The sequence below is a fragment of the Saccopteryx bilineata genome, chromosome 7 (assembly GCF_036850765.1).
Source record: "Saccopteryx bilineata isolate mSacBil1 chromosome 7, mSacBil1_pri_phased_curated, whole genome shotgun sequence".
NCBI classification, from domain to species: domain Eukaryota; kingdom Metazoa; phylum Chordata; class Mammalia; order Chiroptera; family Emballonuridae; genus Saccopteryx; species Saccopteryx bilineata.
This window is the reverse complement of record NC_089496.1, coordinates 82,929,629-82,953,032: the sequence shown is the minus strand read 5'-3', so window position 1 is coordinate 82,953,032 and position 23,404 is coordinate 82,929,629. Positions and strand designations below refer to the sequence as shown.

The following is a 23,404-nucleotide window of genomic DNA, read 5'->3' as shown; positions in this document are numbered from 1 at the left end:
TGCCTGGTCAAGGCACATATGGGAGTTGATGCTTCCTGCTCCTCCTTTCATTTGTCTCTCTTCCTCTCTCTCTCCTTTCTAAAAAATGAATAAATAAAAAGTATTAAAACCAGAAGAATTTGTTTAAAAAAAAAAAGTCCGAGGCAGTTCATAGTTGGAAAATGTAGAGAGATTCATTCATATTGTATATTTTTCCAAAGAGGTCAAATTGAAGAAGAAGGAGAAGGTTGAGATTCTTGGCCATATTTTACTGATATTATTGGGGAAGGATGTTTAAATTTTCTCCAAGAAATTGCTCTGTTGTACTGATTTGAGATGGAGGTAGCTTGGCACAGAGGGTTTTTCAACAGAGGGAGCGAGCAGTGACTGTTTGGTTTCAATAAAAGAGAATGCTTTTTTAGATAAAAGAGAGTGGGCCTCCTGGGGTTGAATGGGTCTGCGTGCTCCCTGTCCAGCATTCACATTCAGTAAAGTGACTTTTTTCAGTAGCTGAAGGCCACAGAATAAATAGACGCTGGAGCCCGCAGGTCTGTGCACGGAAGCCCTGGCCCCTTTCCGGGCTCCTGGGAGAGCAAGGAAAACGCTTCTGCAGAGGAGCCTGAAAGGCTGGCCTGACATCCAAGGAGTTCAGGCAGAAGTGGGTGCTTTTGGGTCCCAGGCAGGGGCAGAAAGAGTATCTGCCCTGGTCCCTCTTATATGTTGCTGGCGGGGATGCTGAACAGCTCGGTCTTTTTAGCCCAGTTGCCAAGCTGTTGGGCATCTTGAAATTGTCCCTATTTTTTTTTTTTTTTTGATCCTCTTAAGGGGCCTTGTGTGAGGGCAGGAAGTGTCAGCTGCCTTCTGGTGTTTGAAACAAAGTTTAGAGTAGACAGTCATTTCCTACCCAAGTTTAAAAGATGTCAGGAAAGCAGCCCTGTGCCGGGGGAAGGCCCTGATCAGTTTCTGGCCTCTGTGGGGGCCATGCCTGCTTGTTTCAGGGGGGCCCCTCTGCGGGCTGGGGAAGCCCAGGGGCGGCCCTGACAGTATTCTCACAGTTCCTCAGTGTTTCCAGGGACTCCTGGACCACGGGCATCACGGTCTCCAAGGTTCTCATGAGCGGTGTGCATACCTGGGTCCGCTCCACATGGACATTCAGAGTCTGGGGGCTGGTTGGGGCTCTCCACGTGGCCCCTTGGTGTACTCTGGATGGAGAGCCACTCTGCCATCTGCAGTCACTGTGCACACTGGCCTCTGTGGTTAGTCAATTTGATGCCAAGAGATCCTGGGTTCAGGTTTTACGGTGTTAAGGATGCCAGGAAAGGAAGAAGAGTGGGAAGCGTGCAGGTGTTGAGTACCAGCAGCTGTGGGAGGGCTCCATGCCCAGGGCTTCTAGCTGCTCTTTGATTTCTGCTCACCCTCAGTGTCTGTGCCCGGGCGCAGGGGACGAGATAGGTGTCAGAGAGGTCGATAACTTGCTTGAGGCTGGTGCAGGTAGTAGGTGGAGACCACCAGGCTTGACCAAGTTCTCATTTTTTCCATTATGATTATAACCCCCAGGCTAGAAAGTTGAGTGTCTTCTCCAGCATGGCTGTGCATGAGAAACATGATGTTAGTCACACCCGCAATTGAAGATTTTCCAGTAGTCACATAAAAGGGTGAAATTAACTTTAAGTACATATTTTCTTTAACCCAATGTATCCAAAATGTCATTACAATGTGTAATCAATACTAAAAAATATCAGTGAGATATTTCAGCTTTTTTTTCCACACCGAAATTTCCAAAACCAGTGTTACTGTTATAGTACATCCAAGTCACCCCAGCCACATTTACAGAGCTCAGTGGCCACGTGTGGCCAGTGGCTCCCTTGCAGGACAGTATATCTCCAGCATCTGACCGGAGAGGTGTGTCCTGCCTGGCTGCCAAGGGTAGCTAAGGGTCACAATCTTTTTAATTAATGGTTTCCAAATGCCACAGGATGAATCCGTCCCTGCTGGGCAGTCTGCATGAGTGTCACCTGAAAAGGAGGATATTAAAATTCCTCCATCAGTCTGGAGCCCCAGGTGACTTCTGTGTAGCCTGATTGGAAACAACTGCACTAAAAACATTCACTGGGCAATTTACCCGGGTTCTCTGCCTTTGCCCACCCCCTTTTCTGGGCACTTGCATTCCAGGCACGTTCTGTGGAGGGGGGTGTGAAGGGAAAGGCGGGAAGTGCATGCCCCGGGCACCGTTTCTCTCTCCCTCATATGGAACTGCAGTTTCAATGGGAAAAAGAAGTCCTGTGTATGTACCAGGACGCGATCATGCGTAAGGGGCGGAGCTTTCCCTTTTGGTGGCAGAGAGCAGGGTCCCTTGCTGTCAGGAAAGGTGAGACCAAAGAACCAGAATAATCATGGGAGAATGGGATTCTGTGTTCTGAGCCTGTTTTCTTTCCCAGTGGTTTGGTTTTAAAACGTGTCTGCTGACTTGGAGTTAGAAATTTGTGCCTGAGGAGCTCCAGCCCAGGGCTCTGAACCTCAGCGGTCAGGCGGGCACCGAGGTGAAGGGTGGGAGCGTGCAAATCCAACTCTCAGGGGTGTGCTTCACTGTCACAAAAAATGGGGCTGTCTCCCTTTTTTTGGAAATATAAAAACCTCATAGTCTTTCATTTCTCTACTGTTGATAGAAAAATATTTCTCTTAGAGAAAAAAGCAAGGTAAGCAGCACCGTAATAAATGGCGAGTGACACTTGACCTTGGTGTTTGGAAAGATGAGACTGAGAGCGGTGCCGTCTCAGGGGGACAGCTACCACCCAGCTCCACCCAGATACTGTTCTCGAGGCCCAGTGCTACCAGGTCTTGGTATTTTTAAGGAGAAGCCACAACTCCAGAATACTTTAAAAAATAAAATCTTTGGTGCTTTTTTTTTTTTTTTAAGATTTCAAAAATTACTTTGCAGGCAGAGAGAATATAGCACATGCAAAGGCCTTTGAGAGCGGGGGGTGCTCTGGGCTTTGTCAAGACCTCTCAGGGGGCCCCAAGTCAGATAGAAGGGGTGTCTTTTCTTAGGAGTGGGAGGGGTGGCAGAGGGAGGGAACCACCAGATTTGGGAGGAAGAAAGGTATGAAGTCACAGTGAATCATTTGAAGTAGGCGTGCTTTTTTTTTTTTTTTTAAAGGGGAGCTAAAAATCATTTTCCTATTTCTGAGCTAATTTTATTCTACTTTATGAGCTTTTGTGTCATTCAGTGGACTTGGAAACTTTTGTTCTCCCTCCTACTGAATCTGTGGAGTGGGTTGGGAAAACTTTGAAAAGCTCTTCCCTACCCATGTTCGTCTGCCAAGGGATATGGTGGGGGAGCTAGCTGGGCAGTGGGACCAGAGACGAGAGCTACTCGAGCCACCTCAGCATAGAGCATCTCGGAAGCTTCAGTGGTGCTCAAGTCCTAAGGATGTGGCACTGGGCACGGTCCCAGTGGGATATATATGTTATGGGAAATAGGGCTGTGTTCTTCAAGGTCAAAAAGGAGTTGTTTTGCCTGACCAGGTGGTGGCGCAGTGGATAGGGCGTCGGACTGGGATGCGGAAGACCCAGGTTCGAGACCCCGAGGTCACCAGCTTGAGCGTGGGCTCATCTGACTTGAGCAAAAAGCCCACCAGCTTGAGCCCAAGGTCGCTGGCTCCAGCAAGGGGTTACTCGGTCTGCTGAAGGCCCGCGGTCAAGGCACATATGAGAAAGCAATCAATGAACTAAGGTGTCGCAACGAAAAACTGATGATTGATGCTTCTCATCTCTCTCTGTTCCTGTCTGTCCGTCCCTATCTATCCCTCTGTCTCTGTAAAAAAAAAAAAAAAAAAAAAAAAAAAGTTGTTTTGCATATATTAAAAAGTTACCTTAAAAAAAAAAGTGCGTTGTGATTGAAGAAAAAGCACTGCACAAAAGAAATAAAAAATTATTCTGATTTGTTTTCTTCCTGAGTCAGGCCTCAGGGTCAATGGGGGATTTTCTCCAATTCTAGACTAGTTTTCTGAGCAGGGTCCTCCTTAAGGTCCACTAATTAGTGGCTGCTTAGATTTCAGAGGCCATTGGTAAGATTAAGCTGGGAAATGGGTTGGCTTGGTCATCTTTTGGTTGGGAGACATGGAGTTTGAGGTATATTCTTGAAACAACCCAGAGGGTTTGAAGGCAGGCAGTACATTGGGACACAGTAATCAGCCAGGTAGACAAAGATCTCCTACAACATCAAAAACAACAAAAACGCCAGCATGAGGAAGTGCTTTGTGCTAGGATGGGAAAATGCATGGTGCTGTGAGTGGACATAACCAGAGAGGATCCCATTGGCCCAGAGCTAGTTGGATGGTCTGCATTGATGTTTGGTAGAAATTAAGGTGGCTAAGGTGACTTTCGCAACATCCAGTATTGTTCTTTATTCTCGGGATAGAGTAAGATGAAGATATGGATGAGGGAGATAGGGAACGGCTCTAGGTGTTTGGCAGGGCCTGGAGCAACTCTTGTGATTTCTTCTGGAGGATGGGGTCAGAGAATGATCTTGTTTTAGGTGATGATATGGTGATACTGTAGGAAAAATGGATCTCCTAAAAATTGGGGACCACCAGAAGGGACCAGTTAGTATCTTGAGCTTTCCCTAGATCTTCCTGCCCTCAATGCTCTTCCAGATTTGCATTATTACTCAAGTGAAAAACTCTGTAGTTGAAGGGGGGGACTCTCGTCCTGGTGAAGGATACTGTGCGTTGCTGCCGGGCCTGGCACTCATGAAGGCTGACCTTGCTCAGCCCTGGGTCCCTCTGGTACTGGGCTGTCGGAAGGTCACCTGGCAGCAGCATCCGGTGATGGCAGGAAAGAGAGCTCTCTAGGCTGGCCCATTCAGGGAACCGGCTTACTCTGATCTGTTATCTTTGTGGTACACAGCATTTACTTTGCCACTCTTGGCTTGAGGTTGTTCAGGTTGTTACTTGACCACAAAGTGGAAATCTGGGAAGAGAAGTGCTCAGCTGGCTTGGAGGGTTTCCAGGCGTTGCATTGATCTGCAGTGTCCTGCTCTTCAGGCATTAAGAACCCGGTCAGACTTCTCTGTGCTTTGGAGGTGTTCCTCGAAGGCCACCTTGATGACGGGAGGCTCCCAGACCCTCTGTTCTGCCGGGGTGAGCCTACACAGGCGTGCGAGGTCCGTTCTCTCCGACCCTGGACAGCTGCAGTAGTTTTCTGGAGGCACTGGCGTTGGGTCCGGGGACTGGAGCAAGGTGGGAGGCTCCCTTCACTTACCTAGTTTCCATCTTGGCTGCTGGCATTATATATATATATATATATATATATATATCTCTTGGCTGCTGGCATTATGTGTGTGTGTGTGTGTGTATATGTATATATATATATATCTTGGCTGCTGGCATTATGTGTGTGTGTGTGTGTGTGTGTATATATATATATCTTGGCTGCTGGCATTATGTGTGTGTGTGTGTGTGTGTATATGTGTGTGTGTGTGTGTATATATATATATATATATATATATATATATTTTTTTTTTTTTTTTTACCTAAAATAAAAAGGAGCTAAGTGCTGGTTGTCAGAATGTGATGTAGGGAGTAGGTAAATGTACTAAGACTGTGCAGCTCCCCCGAGCCCTGGGTTCGTGAATCCTGCCCAAAGGATGCCAGGTTATTAAGGAACTTGTTTGGGAGCTCCTGAAGCCTCTGGGTGAGAGATACCCATGACCAAATGGGTACCCGAGTCTGGGCAGCAGAATCACCTGAATAATTCCTGCGCCTCCAAGTTAGAGATTCTGATTTAATGGGTCTGGGGCTCGGGAAATTTTTTTAGAGTGAGAAGAGCTTCTCAACTAGGGGGAGTTCTTCTTATTCTTCAAATGAATTCTGCCTCCTTGTTTCCTCACGCTGGCTTTGAACACTGAGCCCTAACCATGGCTTGGTCTTCACGCCTCTTTTTTTATTTTTTAAGTAGTGTGTGCACACGTGTGTGCAAGAGAGAGAGGGGGAGAGGGAGACCAGAAGGGAGAGAGATGAGAAGCATCAGTTCTTTGTTGTGGCACCTTAGTTGTTAAGTGATTGCTTCTCATATGCTCCCTGACGGGGGGGGGTGGGTGGGTGGGTGTGGGGTAGGGGGGCTCTACTTGAACCAGTGACCTTTGGGCTCAAGCCAGCAACCATGGAATCATGTGAATGATCCCACACTTAAGCCAGCAACCTTGGGGTTTCAAACCTGGGACCTCAGTGCTCTAGGTCAAGGCTCTATCCACTGTGCTACCAGTGGACAGGCAGGTCATCACTATTTTTTTTTTTTTTTTTGTATTTTTCTGAAGCTGGAAACGGGGAGAGACAGTCAGACAGACTCCCGCATGCGCCCGACCGGGATCCACCCGGCACGCCCGCCAGGGCGATGCTCTGCCCACCAGGGGGTGATGCTCTGCCCCTCTGGGGCATCGCTTTGTTGCGACCAGAGCCACTCTAGCGCCTGGGGCAGAGGCCAAGGAGCCATCCCCAGTGCCCGGGCCATCCTTGCTCCAATGGAGCCTTGGCTGCAGGAGGGGAAGAGAGAGACAGAGAGGAAGGAGGGGGGGGTGGAGAAGCAAATGGGCGCTTCTCCTGTGTGCCTTGGTGGGGAATCGAACCCGGGTCCCCCGCACACCAGGCCGATGCTCTACCGCTGAGCCAACCAGCCAGGGCTACTTCACTATTTTTTATGCCTCTTTCCAAAAGCGTGCCTTTGGGGGATGCTTTCTCTTCGCTCCCCCCACCCCAGCCCCATCCCCATCCCCATCCCCACAGCATAGACCAGGAACGCTGCCTCTTCTCTTTTTGATCCATGCAGAACAGGAGAACTCCTCCTGGGGATTTTGATGGGCCGATTTACTAGGACATTTTCTCATCTTTCCCCCTTGAGGCTTGACTGCATAGTAAGTAGATTCTGGCCCTGAAAATGCAGACCCTGGGGTGGAGATAGGACCATCTTGTGAGGGGCACGGGAAAAAAAAATCTGCTTGCTGTCTTCTCAGAGACCTTGTTTCTTGGGCGTGCAGACTCTAGGGTTGCACTGGTTGCCTGGAGTCAGAGGTGGGCACTGCCAGGGAGCAGGGCTGTATTGGTGGCCCTCGTGATAAGGGCGCTTGGCGAGATGAACCCCCCAGGAGTGCTTGTGTGGGGCTGTGCCTCGGCCTCAGCGGATGCTGGGCATGTGGCATCAGGCAGGGGTGTTTAAGACCACTGGAGTAATGTGAGATGTGGGCCAGACCAAACCGGAGGGGCTGTTCCCAGGCTTTGCTTTAGTCCATGCTGTCCCATGACCTGTAATTCTCACCTTCCCCTCAGTTTGCCCCCTGCCTGCTCCACTCCCATCCCTGCCTTAGACCTTCTGCAGGCTTCTGTCCGTGCTGGGAAGTGGCTCTTCACTCCGTCCGTGATCAGTGCTCCTGTACACCTGTGCCTAGCCAGATCTGTACATTTACTGTTGTTTTTAGACTCTTTCTGAGTGTCGGGGTCTGTCTTGTACCCAGACAGACCAGCTTAAGGGCAGGGACTGAGTCTTGTTCGTTTCTGTATCTCAGTCACCTCGTGCACCACCTGGCGTGTAGTCGAGTTCAGGAAATACCTAGTTCTAGTGAGTGACTGAATCAATCTGTTCTTCAAGGGGCTGATATAAATAACGCCCGCCACGATCTTATAGTTGAGCATTGTTCAGTTATTACAGTGCTAGTACCTGGTACATAAACTCATTTATGGCCTTGTAAAGGAAATTTTTTTTAGCATAAAGTATATATTTTAGACAGTTTGGGACATTAACTGAGCATTTTAGAAGTAGCAGATACATTGTGTTTGTGAGCATTTTTTGTACTTTCAGCAGCAAAATTTTTGAAAATGTCACATTAGGAAACGAACTGTGAGGGAACTTGTTATAATTTACTCTTATATTTTTTGAAAAATGAAGGTGTGGTGATCATTTTATTACAAAGTAGGTTGGATTCTTCAATTGTATTTCCTTGAATTTAGTATTAGCTTTGAGAGACACACAGATCTCTCTCTCTCTCTCTCTCTCTCTCTCTCTCTCCCTCCCTCCCTCCCTCCCTCCCTCCCTCCCTCCCTCCTTCTCCCTCTCTCTCTCTCTCCCTACACTCCCCCACACACAGGGTCAAAAGTTAGTTTACAGTTGTATGTGAAAGTTTATTCTTGTATTATTATTATTTTACATACAAACAACTGTATATACACAGGTAGAGGGAGGTATTTCTGTACCACAAGAAGTCATAGGTAGAGAGAAATATTTCTGTATCATAAGAAGAACAATAAGCTCTTCTGTGTTGAGACAATAGGGAGTGGTGGAGACTGGGGTATAGTGGAGTAGGCAAATTTGCCTATGAAGGGCAGCTACCCCTTAGCACCAGCTGATCATGTTCAGACATGAATATGGACAGATCCTCTGGTGGTTTTTTTTTTTCTTTTTTTTTTTTTAAGAAAAGCCAAAGGTCTGGGTTGCAGAAGTCTGGGTTTTATGACTGATTTTTTGGTTGGGCTTACATTTTCTAAACATATTCTGTAGTTCAATATAATACCTCTATAAGGTAAATGTGCCCTGCTGGGCTTTCATGTTGTAATCCCCATTATGTATGATTCATAATGCTTCTTTCTGCCCAAGAGCCCATGATCCTAAGGGGGACCATTTAGTTGGTGAACCAAAGAGTCTTGTTCTATGTGGGGAAGTCGGAGTGGGAAGGGAGTGGGCTGGAAGAGTTGGATGGGGGCTTTGAGTTTAAACAGGGTGATTTACAATTGGTATTTTGATGACCTTCTTGCAGAGAGGCTACAGGTGCCTGATTCACACCAGATGTTCTGTGTTTGTCATTGCAGGAATTGGCATTTGTTGGAAGAGTCTGTGAAACCCCGTCTCTGCCCAGACCTCCAGGACCAATGCATCTTTCCATCACCTTAAATCACTGGTGAATATGTGTGTGTGTGTGTGTGTGTGTGTGTGTCTTTCCTTCTGCAGTGAAAGGAAATATTTTTAGTGGACTATAGGATGTAATTTTCAGGGAACCACACTGTCCTTTCTATTATAGAAGGGAGGGAGGGACACTGGGCTAGGCTTTGGCGTGTCTGGGTTCTGGTACCTACTGGGTTCTGCCACTTTTGCTGTTGGATGTTAGGTGAATTGTTGGACCTCTCTGAGCCCCAGAAAGAAATGTATCCTGTCCTGCTAAAAGAGATTGTGTATGTGAGTGCTTCATAGGGAATAAAGTGCTTGGCAAATGTAAGGTAATCTTATTTGGCAGGGCAAGGCTAAGCTAATCATAAATAAAACGTGAACACTGATGAAAACATGCATTTTAAATACCTGTTTGCCGAGACCTCTAGAGTGGTTCTTCAAAAGATTTGCATTTTCTTCCTACCACTGCTGCGCTTTTTTTCTTTTTTTAAAGGATGAACCAATTACATTTTAAGTTACTTTTATTTTTATTTGCAATAATTTCACAGTTAACAAATATTTTTCCTTTTTAGAAAGAAATTTCCTTACTCATCACAACAGGTCAATGTTTTGCATCTGTGGTAGTTGAAAGAGGCAAAAATATGTCCTTAACAACAGTGGTTCCAAAGCTGAGATGAGGATGCTTCGAGGCTGCCCCTGGTGATGCTGAAGGTCGCATGGAGGCTGTGGAGGGGCAGCACCGGCATGACAGAGAGGCAGTTGGTCTGTGCATCTTGATTGCAGACACTCTTTTTTGAGAAAAGCCTGCTTTTTTTTTTTTTTTTTTTTTTTTTAACATTGACTACCTGGTCAGCTCCCACCATGTGGACCAGGTGCTCTTTTTTTGTTTTTTTTTTAAATCAAGTGAGAGGCAGGGAGGCTCAGAGTGATAGAGTTCCTGCATGCACTCTGACCAGGATCTACCCGGCAACCCCCATCTGGGACTGATGTTCTGCCCCTTCAGCTGCTGCTCCGTTGCTTAGCAACTGAGCTATTTTAATGCCTGAGGCAAGCCCATAGAGCCATCTTCAGTGCCTGGGTCCAACTTGCTCATCCAAGTCATGGCTGTGGGAGGGGAAAAGGGAGGGTGGGGGTGGGTGGAGAAGCAGATGGTAGCTTCTCCAGTATGCCCTGATTGGGAATCAGACATGGACTTCCACACGTTGGGCCGAAGCTCTACCGCTATGTAAACCGGCCAGGGCCCCGGGTGCCCCTGTATCCCTGTGAGACAAATCCCAGTTGCACGGCCACTTGGGAGCTGCCCAGGTGCAGGGGGCTAGGCGCTGGAGCAGGAGGAAGGGTGGTCAGGACAGGCAGACCCAGGCTTAGGGGCCCATTTCAGGCTTGAAAAGCTGATTGTTAGAATACCGTGACTTACGGGGATATTTTGGGTCCCCTAACTGGAGTCACATACGATAGGCAGGAGGAGTTCTGTGGTTGGGATCCCCAGGGATACCACACAGATAGCCTCAGGTGGGTGGGACAGTTTACCCATTCAGCAAACAAGTATCAGTGCCCAATCTGTGCCAAGGCACTGCTCTGGACGCTGAAGATTCCATGGCCACAAGACAGACTGTGTCCATGTTTCCTTGGAGCTGAGATTTGAGTGGCAGTGACAGACTATATGAGCGCCATGGGGGCTGGAGTCTGTTTATCGTTCTCATGGGCATATTTCCAGCTCTGAGAAGAGCACGGTCCTTATGATGGGTGTTCGCAAAATACTGTTTTATGAATGAAGTAAGGAACTAAACGGATAATATAATTTCAGGTAGTAATAAGTGGTGTAAAAAAGAAAACGAAGTGAGGGACCGGATGGAGCTCTTTTTTTTTTTTTTGGTGTGTGCAGTGAGGCTCTTTTTGAAAGAGTAGTCTGACGAGGCTTCTGTGGCATTGGGGGCAGGGAGAAAGTGGGGGGGGGAGAGGTTGTGCAGGGATCTGAAGGGAGTGAAGGAATCTGGGGGGGGGAGTGTTTAGGCAGAGGGAGCAGCAAGCTAAAAGAAAGGTCTGTGATGATGGCGGAGCCTGGCATGATAGAGGACAAGGAGGATAGCCAGTTTGGCTGGCCTTGAGCAGGGAGGCAGTAGTTATGGGGAGGGAGAGTGATATGAAACGAGATCAGTGGTAGGTGGGAGCCAGATCTTGTAGGCCATGATAAGGTGTTTAGATTTTAAATCTCTGATTGTGATTGGAAATCACTGGAGAAGTTTGGGTAATATAGTGATGTGATACTTTTTGTGCTTTAAAATGAATTTTCTGGGTCCTGAGTGGAGAATGGACTTTGGGGGCAGGAGCAGAATCATTGTAACCTGCAGGAGGCCCTTCTAGTGGTCCAGGCTTGGCGGAGACCGTGCAGTGGCTAGAGAATTGTGTGAGGCGGTGAAGTCGGGATATATTGAAGGGCGAGTTTGCTGGGTTGGTGTGGGTGTGAGCAAAAAGATGAGTCAAGGAGGAGCTGGTGTTTTGGGGTGAATGATGTTGCTGTTTACTGAGATGGGGAACAAAGAGGGAGGTTTGGAGGCCCTTAGAGTTTTGTTTGGGATGTATTACGTATGAGATGCCCACCTGATATTCTTGTAGAGAGGCAGAGTTGCCTGGGGCTGGAAATGCTACCTTGGAGAGTCATCCGAATGTAAATAGTATTTAAAGTGATGAGACTGGAGGCAATCACCTAGGGAGAGGACAGAGGGATCCGTAGGATTTGGATGGAGGATTTGGATGGAAAAGAGGGAAGGCAAAGCATGGATTTTCATATAAAATCCCTACTAAGAAGTAAATGAAGACACATGCTAATGAATATGGTATGATTTCATGTAATGATAATATAAATTATTTAAATAAGATAATGTGATATAAGAGTAGTAACAAAGCCTCTCCTTACATAAAAATGTTTGACATACTGTGACTCCCCCAAATCAAGAAAATTACTTTTAGCTCATACATACAGAGAGTATATTGATAGTTGCGTGAGGTGGGGGGTGGGGAGGGGCAAAATGGATGAAGTGAGTCAAAATGTACAATCTTCCAATCATAAAATAAGTAAGTCCTGAGGAAGTAATGTACAACATAGCAACTATGTTTAATAATGCTATACTGCATATCTGAAAGTTGCGAAGAGAGTATATCTTATAAGTTCTCATCACAAGATAAAAAATTCTGTAACTATGTATGGTGAAGATGTTAACTAGACCTATTGTGGTGATCATTTCACAGTGTATATAAATGTCAAATCATATTGTACATCTGAAAATAATATAATGTATGTCAGTTATACTTAAAAATATATAAAGTGAAAGAATATTAGTTTTAGAATTGCATAATTTTGTATCTGGTCAACTAAGTGAATTATGGACTGCGTTTAAGCAGTTGGCACATGGCTGTGCCTTTGGCTGGCAAGCAGAAGATCCAGCATCCTTTGCCAAAAGCTTGTAAACGACATTGTTCTTTATATGCACTGGGACTTCACAAGCTATTTTGATGACTATTAAGTTTAATCACTGTTAATGTTTCAGATTTTTCTCATCCTATAATCATATCATCCAAAAGTTCATTAAATGAAGGTTTACTAAGTGAAAAACATGCCTGAAAAATCAGACACTGTGCAGTGAAAGTTAGAGGTGATGAAATTTTATGAAGACAGTCAAACAGGCACCACGATTCGCAGTACCTCAATTTAGGAAATGTTCAGGATATCTTTGAAATATCAAGAATAAATGCTACGAGATAAAAAGCAGCAAAAATATACTGTGATGCTTGTAATAGAGATATATGTTTCAAGGACCACCCACACCCCTCTGTAGCTGCCATTGACTGATAGAAGAGAATCAGTTCTGAACCCCACACATTTCCATCTATTTGTGGGCTTCTGGCGTAGAGCACAGCTGTTACATACTGGTCTTGTCCATTTCCTGGACAAACGGCCCTACTGAGCTTCCTGCATGTTCTGTTGGGTTCCTTAGTTTTTCTGTTTTGAGGTTACTTGGTGTGTTTCTTTAGTCTCGTTGTCTCCTGCCCCCATGAACAGTGTTGTCCCTTTGTCACAGTTCACAGCTCAAAGCGTGCCAGCCTCCTCTCTCTTGCCCTGAGCCTGGGCCCCACCCCTCTCTGACTGCCCTGGGGAGCCCCCCAGTTTAGTGTCCTCAGGATTTCCTTTGTAAACATACTCACTTTCCCCCAGGCCTGGACTTCTCAGGCCTTCTGTGGGAGGGCCAGAGGCTGGGAAGCCGGGGCAGCCCTGACTTCCTTGCTTTGACACGCATTTCAAGATCGATACTGTAGTATCGAAGTGAAAATATTCTCAGTGGACATCTTTAGCGTCTAATCTCTGAAGAGTGAACGTTGATTGTATAGCGTTCTATATCTAGAACCAGCGATTTATGGCAAAGCGAAGGTTTGGGTGAAACGGTGTTCATGATGATAGATAGATGCCAACCCTGGTTTTCCTTTATCTTCTGTTCCCCCGAAATGGAACCTACATAAGATAAAAAAGAAATGAAACTCACTGCCAATCATATTGGGGAGGATTTCTCCTCTCTGCTTGCTTCTTCAGTTGAGTGATTTTAGGAATGAGAGGATGGTACTCTCTTGTGCCCCCAGAGACGTAGAGTGGTGGACATGTAACCGAGAGTGGTGTCCTCCTTCAGTTAAAAGCAGATCAGTGTTTCAGTGCTTGCGAGCTCAGTCGACCATCTCAGGATGAGATGTTAGAGACCCGTTGTCACCTTGTAGGGGGCTGTGGTGTAAGAAGACTTCCTTTCCTCTGTGGAGCCATCTCTACTTCTAATTGTTTTTGTATCCTGTTTATGTATGAGCTTTTAAAAGCATAACAATCTCCCTTTCAGGCTTAATACATCATCTAGAAATCTTTAAAGCTCCTTCACGATTTCACTTTCTGAGTGCTATTGCTCGATGTGTATTTTGGTCGAGGTCATTCCTGTTCCCTGTCCGTTGCCTCTGTTTGTTTAAGGTTCGTGTTCATGAGTAACCTGGGACTAGGCTTTTTAAAAATTGAATTTAAAATTTTTGCTTGTTAGGGATATGTCAGGCCAGTTTCTTTCCTCCTTTCTTCCCTTTTTGCAAGAAGAATTAAGGCTGTTTCTAGCCAATATTTTATTCAGCTGCTTTAGACAAATAATGGATTAGAAATGAGCTATAATTGCTGTGAGTTGAGCCACAAATTACAGCCATTTCATCTGGACAGTTCTGGTGCCCTTCAGAGCAGAGACTTAACTGCACTGAGAACAGGACAGGGTATTTGTAATCTATTGTTTCTGATAGTTTCTAAACCCAGAATTCAGTCAAATTTAAAAGCAACCTATACTCATTTTCCTCCTCTTAGGAATCTCTACGGCTGTAGGAAAATGCTTGAAATGGAATTGGCATAAGTTGTCACATTCCCAAACGCGAAGGCCAGGATTCAGTGACGAGGACCCGTGCTGTCGCTCACCCCGTGCTGTTGGGTGTGCTGTTGGGCAGCTTCTGCGGGGCTCATTGGCTGAAAGAGTCTCCTTGGGCTGCCATATTGGTTTGTTATTGCGTCCTACAAGGACATGATACCCATTCTGTGTAGCAGTGACATTTCTTAGGTGTCGGTGCTTCTCCAAGAGATTTACACGTTTGATTTTGTACTTTTTTTTTTTTTACAGAGGCAGAGATAGACAGGGACAGACAGACAGGAACAAAGAGATGAGAAGCATCAATCATCAGTTTTCCGTTGCGCGTTGCGACTTCTTAGTTGTTCATTGATTGCTTTCTCATATGTGCCTTGACTACGGGCCTTCAGCAGACCGAGTAACCCCTTGCTGGAGCCAGTGACCTTGGATCCAAGCTGGTGAGCTTTTTTTTGCTCAAGCCAGATGAGCCCGCGCTCAAGCTGGCGACCTCGGGGTCTCGAACCTGGGTCCTGCATCCCAGTCCGTTCTATCCACTGCGCCACCACCTGGTCAGGCTGATTTTGTACTTTTTTAACAAACGGGAAAACCATATCACATTTACTGGTCATGTGTAAAACCAAGATATCATCTCTTTTCCCATCTAGTGACTACAGACAGAGAGTGAAATAACATCTTTTGTCTTCCTTTTTATTACCCTGCTTCAAGGAAGCAAACATTAGATTGTAGTTGGTGCTGTCATTAAAACAAGAGATCAACCTCATCTCCAGTAATTAGTGAATGTTATGGGATGAAATCATTCCGATTGTTCCACTGACTAATTTCGATAAGGCACCATCTGATAGCAGTGCCCTCATCCTGAAATCTCCTTATCAACACAGAGATGATTCACTCAGTTTTCCTCACTCAGAGATTTTCTCTGGTGTGCTGATGATGGCAGTGATTATGTAAAAAATGGTTCCTGCAGAGGTATGCTTGAAAAATAGACTACATTGCTTGTGCTTGAACTTGCACAACCACACTTTCACTTTTATGATCAGATAGGTATCGGTTCATTGGTTCTTAAGCTTTTGGGAAGGAAGGTTTAAGAATTCCTCTAAGGCACATATACACATACACAATTTGCATATATAATACTGTTATATTTTCAGGAGTTGACACTCCCCAACCAGGTAGGAAGCCTTCTAACTTAGTCACACAAGCCATTAGCATACCATAAAAGTGATGGCATTTGGATGGCTCTGAGTGGCAAGTACCTGCTCCAGGATGGCATTTCTATCAAACAGAGAAAGTTTAGGGAAGATAGCTATGTTCAGGGCAGCCAAGTGCCAATGAAATTTGCAACTTCCAGAATTGTCCTGACATGGACTCAAAGGTTGGAAATAGTCTTATATGAATTGCTATTGCTTTTATGCAAAAAGGAGGTAGACAGGCCCTGGCCAGTTGGTTCAGTGGTAGAGCGTCGGCCTGGCGTGCAGGAGTCCCGGGTTCAATTCCCGGCCAGGGCACACAGGGAAGTGCCCATCTGCTTCTCCACCCCTCCCCCTCTCCTTCCTCTCTGTCTCTCTCTTCCCCTCCCACAGCCAAGGCTCCATTGGAGCAAAGTTGGCCCGGGCGCTGAGGATGGCTCTGTGGCCTCTGCCTCAGGTGCTAGAATGGCTTTGGCTGCAACAGAGCAACGCCCCAGATGGGCAGAGCATCGCCCCCTGGTGGATCCCAGTTGGGCGCATGCGGGAGTCTGACTGCCTCCCTGTTTTCAACTTCAGAAAAATACAAACAAACAAACAAACAAAAACAACAACAACAAAAAAAAAGGAGGTAGAGGCACCTGTATCCTTTTTGCTTTCTAATGGCTAATTTAATTTTTTTTCTGAGTTTATTCATTTTCCCTCCCCTCCTCCCCTGGCCAAGGTACAGGTTATTATAAGAGAATACAGGTTCTTAAAAAAAAAACAGAGAGAGATCAGCCTTCATTTTCCAACAAAATTTGTGTTACTAGACATTGCATTTTTTTCACTTAATAGCATTCTATCCTTTGTGGCCAGCTTTGTAAAGGTCAGGAAAGTTCACATAATTCGATTTCTAACTACACTTGACAATTAGACTACCTAGCAGTATGGGGCCTTATTCTTGCCCGGAACAGCACGGGCTGGTGTGGAACCAGCAGCCGCCCTGCGTGTGGGGCATGTGACCCCAGTTTGTTGCAGTTTCCACACCACCCCTTACCTGTGTGACCCTCTCAGACTTTTTGTTTTGTAACACCAGGCTTAGATGTTCAGTTTAAAATCTTTTTTTTTTCCAGAGAAAACGTCTCTAGGTTATTTTGACATTTGATTATGCTGCATTCCCATCATCCAAAGTCCAATTGTCTTCTGTCACCTTCTAACTGGTTTTTTTTGTGCCCTTCCCCTCTCCCAATCCCCTCCCTCTTCTCCCCCCCCACCCTGTAACCCCCACACTCTTGTCCATGTCTCTGAGTCTCATTTTTATGTCCCACTTATGTATGGAATCATATAGTTCTTAGTTTTTCCTGATTTACTTATTTTGCTCAGTATAATGTTACCAAGGTCCATCCATGTTGTTGTAAATGATTCGATGTCATCATTTCTTATGGCTGAGTAGTATTCCATAGTATATATGTACCAAAGTTTTTTAATCCACTCGTCCACTGACGGACACTTGGGCTGTTTCCAGATCTTCGCTATTGTGAACAAAGCTGCCATAAACATGGGGGTGCATTTCTTCTTTTCAAACAGTGCTATGGTGTTCTTGGGGTATATTCCTAACAGTGGTATAGCTGGGTCAAAAGGCAGTTTGATTTTTAATTTCTTGAGGAATCTCCATACTGTTTTCCACAGCGGCTGCACCAGTCTGCATTCCCACCAGCAGTGCAGGAGGGTTCCCTTTTCTCCACATCCTCGCCAGCATTTATTCTGTGTTGTTTTGTTGATGAGCGCCGTTCTGACTGGTGTGAGGTGATATCTCATTGTGGTTTTAATTTGCATTTCTCTAATGATTAGTGATGTTGAGCATTTTTTCATATGCCTATTGGTCATCTGTATGTCCTCTTTGGAGAAGTGTCTATTCATTTCTTTTGCCCATTTTTTGATTGGATTGTTTGTCTTCCTGGTGTTGAGTTTTACAAGTTTTTTATAAATTTTGGTTATTAACCCCTTATCAGACGTATTGTCAAATATATTCTCCCATTGTGTAGTCTTTTTATTCTGTTCTTATTGTCTTTAGCTGTGCTAGTTTAGCTTTTTAGTTTGATATAGTCCCATTTGTTTATCCTGTCTTTTATTTCACTTGCCCCTGGAGACAAATCGACAAATATATTGCTACGAGAAATGTCAGAGAGCTTACTGCCTATGTTTTCTTCTAAGATGCTTATGGTTTTACGGCTTACATTTAAGTCTTTTATCCATTTTAAGTTTTTTTTTGTGAATGATATAAGTTGGTGGTCTAGTTTCATTTTTTTGTAGATTTCTGTCCAATTTTCCCAACACCATTTGTTGAAGAGGCTGTCTTTACTCCAATGTATGCTCTTACCTCCTTTGTCAAATATCAGTTGTCTATAAAAGTGTGGGTTTATTTCTGGGTTCTCAGTTCTGTTCCATTGATCTATATGCCTGTTCTTATGCCAGTACCAGGCTGTTTTGAATACAATGGCCTTATAGTATAACTTGATATCTGGAAGTGTGATACCTCTCACTTTATTCTTCCTCTTCAAGATTGCTGAGGCTACTCGTGTTCTCTTTTGGTTCCATATAAATTTTTGGAATATGTGTTCTATATCTTTGAAGTCATTGGTATTTTAATCGGCATTGCATTGAATTTATAAATTGCTTTGGGTAATATAGACATTTTAATGATGTATATTCTTCCTAACCATGAGCACGGTATATGCTTCCACTTGTTTGTATCTTCCCTGATTTCTTTTATCAATGTTTTATAATTTTCCAAGTACAAGCCTTTAATCTCCCTGGTTAAATTTATTCCTAGGTGCTTTATTTTTTTAGTTGCAATGGTAAAGGGGATTGCTTCATTAATTTTTCTTTCTGACAGTTCATTGTTAGTGTGTAAAAATGCCTCTGATTTCTGAGTATTTTTTTAAAGATTTTATTCAATTTTCAGAGAGGAGAGAGGGGAAAGAGGGAGAGAGAGAGAGAATGGGGAGGAGCAGGAAGCATCAACTCTCATATATGCCATGACCAGGTAAGCCTGGGGTTTTGAACCTGCAACTTCAGTGTTCCAAATCTATGCTCTATCCCACTGCGCCACCACAGGTCAGGCTGAGTATTAATTTTATATCCTGCCACCTTGCTGAATTCATTTATCAGGTCTAATAGTTTTTTGACTGAGACTTTAGGGTTTTCTATATACAATATCATATCATCTGCAAATAATGATAGTTTTACTTCTTCTTTTCCAATCTGGATGCCTTTTATTTCTTTTTCTTGTCTGATTGCTGTGGCCAGGACTTACAGAACTATGTTGAATAAGAGTGGTGAAAGGGGTCACCCCTGCCTTGTTCTTGATCTTAAGGGTATTACTTTTAACTTTTGCCCATTGAGTATGATGTTGGCTGTGGGTTTGTCATAGATGGCCTTTATCATGTTGAGGTATATTCCCTGTATTCCCACTTTGCTGAGAGTTTTGATCATGAATGGGTGCTGGATTTTATCAAATGCTTTTTCTTCAGCTATTGAAATGATCATGTGGTTTTTCTCCTTCCTTTTGTTTATCAGTTTAAAATCTTACCTTGAAAAATCAAGAGGTCTTGAGGTTCCACAGAAAATTTTGGTATCTTCTTTTTTAAATAATAGAAAGTACATTAAAAATGATAGAAAAATATTTGGGGCATTGGTGTTGTGAAGCCAGTGTTGTTCTTCCTCAGGAGTTCTGGGCATTTCTAAATAAGAGGGGAAGGAAGGAAAGCAATAATATAATATTTTGTATTCTTTAAAAATGTCAAATCATTGTATTAGTTTTGAAACATATCTTGTACTCTGTATAATGTGATTTGCTCATAAAATTACCATGTTGAGAACATTTATACAAATCTGCTAATTACATTTGCTTTTAAATATTTCCAGGGTTTTTTTCTTTCAAATAGAGCTGAACTACTGAACTCGAAGGAGCTGACCATTTCTTAGCTTTTTTGCTTTTTACAGTAAGCAGACGAAAATATCAAATTTGACAACAGAAGTCACCATTTCGGGGAAAGAGTTGTTTTTTGGAACCTGGTGCCTTCCAAAGTACCCAGTAGATTACAGGAAAGGAACTTCATGTAAACAACACAAAATCAGCGACCCAACCTAACATTTTAACAACCATGTGAATTTAATCTAAGTCTTTCCCATTTTATGAGCTATTGTGATCAGCAGTTTCTGTTTATTCTAATAATATTTATTTTCCTCCTAAAATTATTATTGTAAACTTCTGGAAACTAAAAGCTAGCCAGGATGGTGACAGCACCTTGTTCCTTTTTCATTTGTAGCCTCTCGTTTTTAGGGTGAGAATTCATAAAGGACTCTTGGTATGCTGGGCAGGGGATGAGAAGGCTGGAATTTTCACCCTGGCCACTGCCTGGTCCTGACTTGCTACCTTCCCTAGGACAACGTAGGGTAGTATGTTTCTTATATAAAATGAGGTTGTTTGGGGTTTCCCCCCAACACCAATAGTCTAGATTTTTTTTTTTTTATTCAGTGAGAGGAGGGGAGACAGAGACAGACTCCCACATGCACTCCAATTGGCATCTACCTGGCAAGCCCACTAGGGGGCGATGTTGTACCCACTTGGGGCATTGCTCCGTTGCTCAGCAACTGAACTCTTCTTAGCATCTGAGGCTGAGGCCATGGAGCCATCCTCAGTGCCCAAGGCCAACTCGCTCCAATTTAGCCATGGCTGCAGGAGGGGAAGAGGGGGGGGGAGAGAGGGAGAAGCGAGAGGGGAAGGGGTGGAGAAGCAGATGGTCATTTCTCTTGTGTACCCTGACTGGGAATCAAATCCGGGACATTCACATACTGGGCTGATGCTCCATCACTGTGCCAACCTGCCTGAGCCTAGATTCCTTTGTTCTGGCACATTCAGCACTCAGTGCTAGGCATAAGTTCTGGGAAACTGGAGTCCTGGCTGCATAACAATTTCCATGGGATTAGAAGAGCAGAGCCCCAATGGAGAAGGGCTCCTGGTGTTCCTGACGTCACCATTTGTTCCTCATGGCTACCTGTACTAAACACGAAAGAAGAACTGAGGAGAACGAGTTTTGTGCTCACGGGATAGCCCTGAGCTCACAGCACTGGGGGAGAACCCTGGTGCTCTGTTTAGTGGGTAGTATAGAGGTGAACTGGGTGGAGGACTTTTATGTTCTTGGCATTCTATAGAATATTTCCGAAGACCGTGTTCCCGGATTTATAAGAGGACCATGATCACTGGTTGACTATCCTAACACTTGAATTTTATCATTCTGAGTGACACTTTTTATTTTTTTTAAAAAATAATTACTTTGTTTTGACTTTTAGTAACAGTTATTTTTTTTCACTTTCCAATTACAGTTGACATTCCTTTCTCTCTCTCTCTCTCTTTGTTTTTTATTATGTGGGAGGTGGAGAGGCAGAGAGACAGACTCCTGCTAGCTCCGCGACCGGGATCCATCCAGCAAGCCTACTATGGGGCAATGTTCTGCCCATCAGGGGCTTGCTCTATGCTTGGCAACAGAGCGATTTTAGCACCTGAGCCTAGGCCGTGGAGCCATCCTCAGTGCCCAGGGCCAACTTACTGGAGCCATTCGATCCGTGGCTGCAGGAGGAGTAGAGAGAGAAGGGGGAGAGTGAGGGGTGGAGAAGCAGATGAGCAGTTCTCCTGTGTGCCCTGACCGGGAATCGAACCCAGCACATCCACATGCTTGGCTGACACTACCAGTGAGCAAACTGGCCAGGGCAATATATATTAAATATATTGTGTTTGTTTTAGGACTTTTATTTTTGAAACGGCACTAAATGATTCAGTGCTGCTTGGGTTGGCATTAAGTGGGCCGTGTGTATAGGAGCAAAGCAGGGACCAGAGACCAGGCTCCTGAAGCCCTTGCCATTGTGTTATAGAGAGGATCTTCTGGGCAGTAAGCACTCTAGGCTGCGTTCTTGGCTCACATACCTGAAGATACTGCGTGTTTGCATCTCTTTAGAATGCCTCTTCAACATCACATTCACTCATTTGTTGACTCTTATTCACAAACAGTTATTGAATTGCTAATAATACTTACATAATGCCTTTTGGCATGCAGAGTACATCCATATACCTTATCCCACTTAAGTATGCTTGTTTCAAAGCCCAGTCAGATGCACGGGCAACAGCCTGCATTGGTTGATGACCGTGGTTTCTGTTTTTGACTGTCTTCTGTCCTGTGAGCAGATACCCACAGCTTGGCCTGGGCTATGTAGGAAGGAACTTGGGACAGGTGGGCAGAAGGGTTGCTATGGGAGCTGTGCTTGGACAGTCACGCCTAGGAGCAGAGGAGGTGGCAGTCATCCACTGAACATGAGTGGGGTGGGCGGGAGGCCGCCGCAGCTCTGAGGAAGATGGAAACTATTTGGAACAGCTGCCGTGGGTCAGGCAGTCGAGGCTGAGCAAGAGCTGAGAGCAAGTCCTGCTGAGCGCCTGGGAGGAAGCCTTTGGGTCCAGCAGGTGGGCCTGCAGTACAACTCAGGGACAAAAGGAGCAGCTGGGGGCAGCGGTTGGCGGGTTGCATGGTGGTTGACCTGGTGTTGGCATATGCCAGTCCTGAGAACGTGGCTGTATCGGGAGATGTTGAGGTGAACAACGGGCCAGTGGGGTGTTGGGCAATAATAACTCTTCTTAGCTTGGCTTAGAAGACCCTTTAGCTCAGAACTGCTCCTACCATGTGCCCTACTGGGCCACTCCTGTGTCTTTCGTACATCTTATTCCTTTCCTTTGGCTTAATTGCCTCCTACTTCAGTGCCGGCCTGGGCATCACTCCTGGGAAGTGTTCCTGATTGCCCTCTGCTTCATTCTCTGCTGGCTCAGACCCTTTGCCCTGTCCACGCGTCTCCCCTCTGTACTCTGGGAGCTTGTTTACAGGCTGTTGGTGTCTGTCAATCAGAAGGTTCCACAAGTGCAAGACTATTCTAGTACCCAACAGAGCACCTGACATACCGAAGGTGTTCAGCAAATGCCGAACGGAGGCATAACTGCTGTGCTGCGCTATTAATCGTGTAACAATGCTAGAACCAGAATAAAAAGACAGGAGCAGCTAGTCTGGCTCATTTTATATGTAGTTTGTACAGATCTGAAACTCAGAGAGGTTGAATGCCTGACCTGATGTCACACAGCTTGCTTGAGGCAGAGCCGGGACTCAAAGTCACCTCTCCTGATTCCAAATGCCGCATTCTTTCCGCTCTGCCTCCACAGTCTCCAAATGTGCCTGTGGTTGACTTGTAAGTGTGCGAAGATGGCAGACCTCTGCCTCTGCTTAGCTCCTGGTTACAGCCTGTCACTATTCATAGCAGTCTGTTATCTCATTTTTCTCGCAGGGAGGAAAACAGTGTCCTCACAACCCGAGGAGCTTTTCCTCTGCATGTTGCCAGGTTTACAACAGCCCTTACCTCACGGCTTCCCCTTCCCTTTCCGGGTCTGTCCTAGTTTATCTTTGGTTGGGGCAAGCATCAGCAACCGTTTCTAAGTAAATAGAGGAATCTCAGGTTCAGGGTTTGTGGTTCAAACACGTGGTGCTTTCTGCTTCAGCCTGTCCCCTCTGGCTGCTGTCACTGCCTCTCCCATCTCCAGGCTGCCCTGGTTTAGCATGTGTTAAAGACTGGTATTGCTCTATGGAAGTTTCCTTCTTGGTGCAAGAGCGCTGAAAAAGGGAGGCCGTAGGACAGAGAAAGGAGATACTTGTCTGAATCATTTTGTGTTAAGGAAAAAAAGGTCAATCCGCAGTTTTCCAGACCCATCCGTGGAGAATGGAATACAAGGTAGAAAGTCTAGAGATGCGTGTTGGCATATTTTCTGTCTCCCAAACTTGTCTTTTTGCACTTTTGGGCAATCTT

The 23,404-nt window shown here is 45.2% G+C and overlaps 1 protein-coding gene across 49 annotated transcripts in view; it reads left to right on the top strand.

Annotated features, from left to right (window-relative positions):
* SORBS1 (sorbin and SH3 domain containing 1) overlaps positions 1-23,404 on the top strand; it is a 263,566-nt gene that overhangs the window by 64,691 nt on the left and 175,471 nt on the right. For 46 of the 49 annotated variants that reach the window (XM_066239033.1, XM_066239014.1, XM_066239024.1 and 43 more), the window contains exon 2: positions 8,835-8,923. The gene's annotated coding sequence lies outside the window, so the exon portion shown is untranslated. Of the gene's footprint in view, positions 1-8,834; positions 8,932-23,404 lie in introns of all 49 variants that reach the window. The other 3 variants (XM_066238997.1, XM_066238984.1, XM_066238985.1) reach the window with 1 other exon arrangement.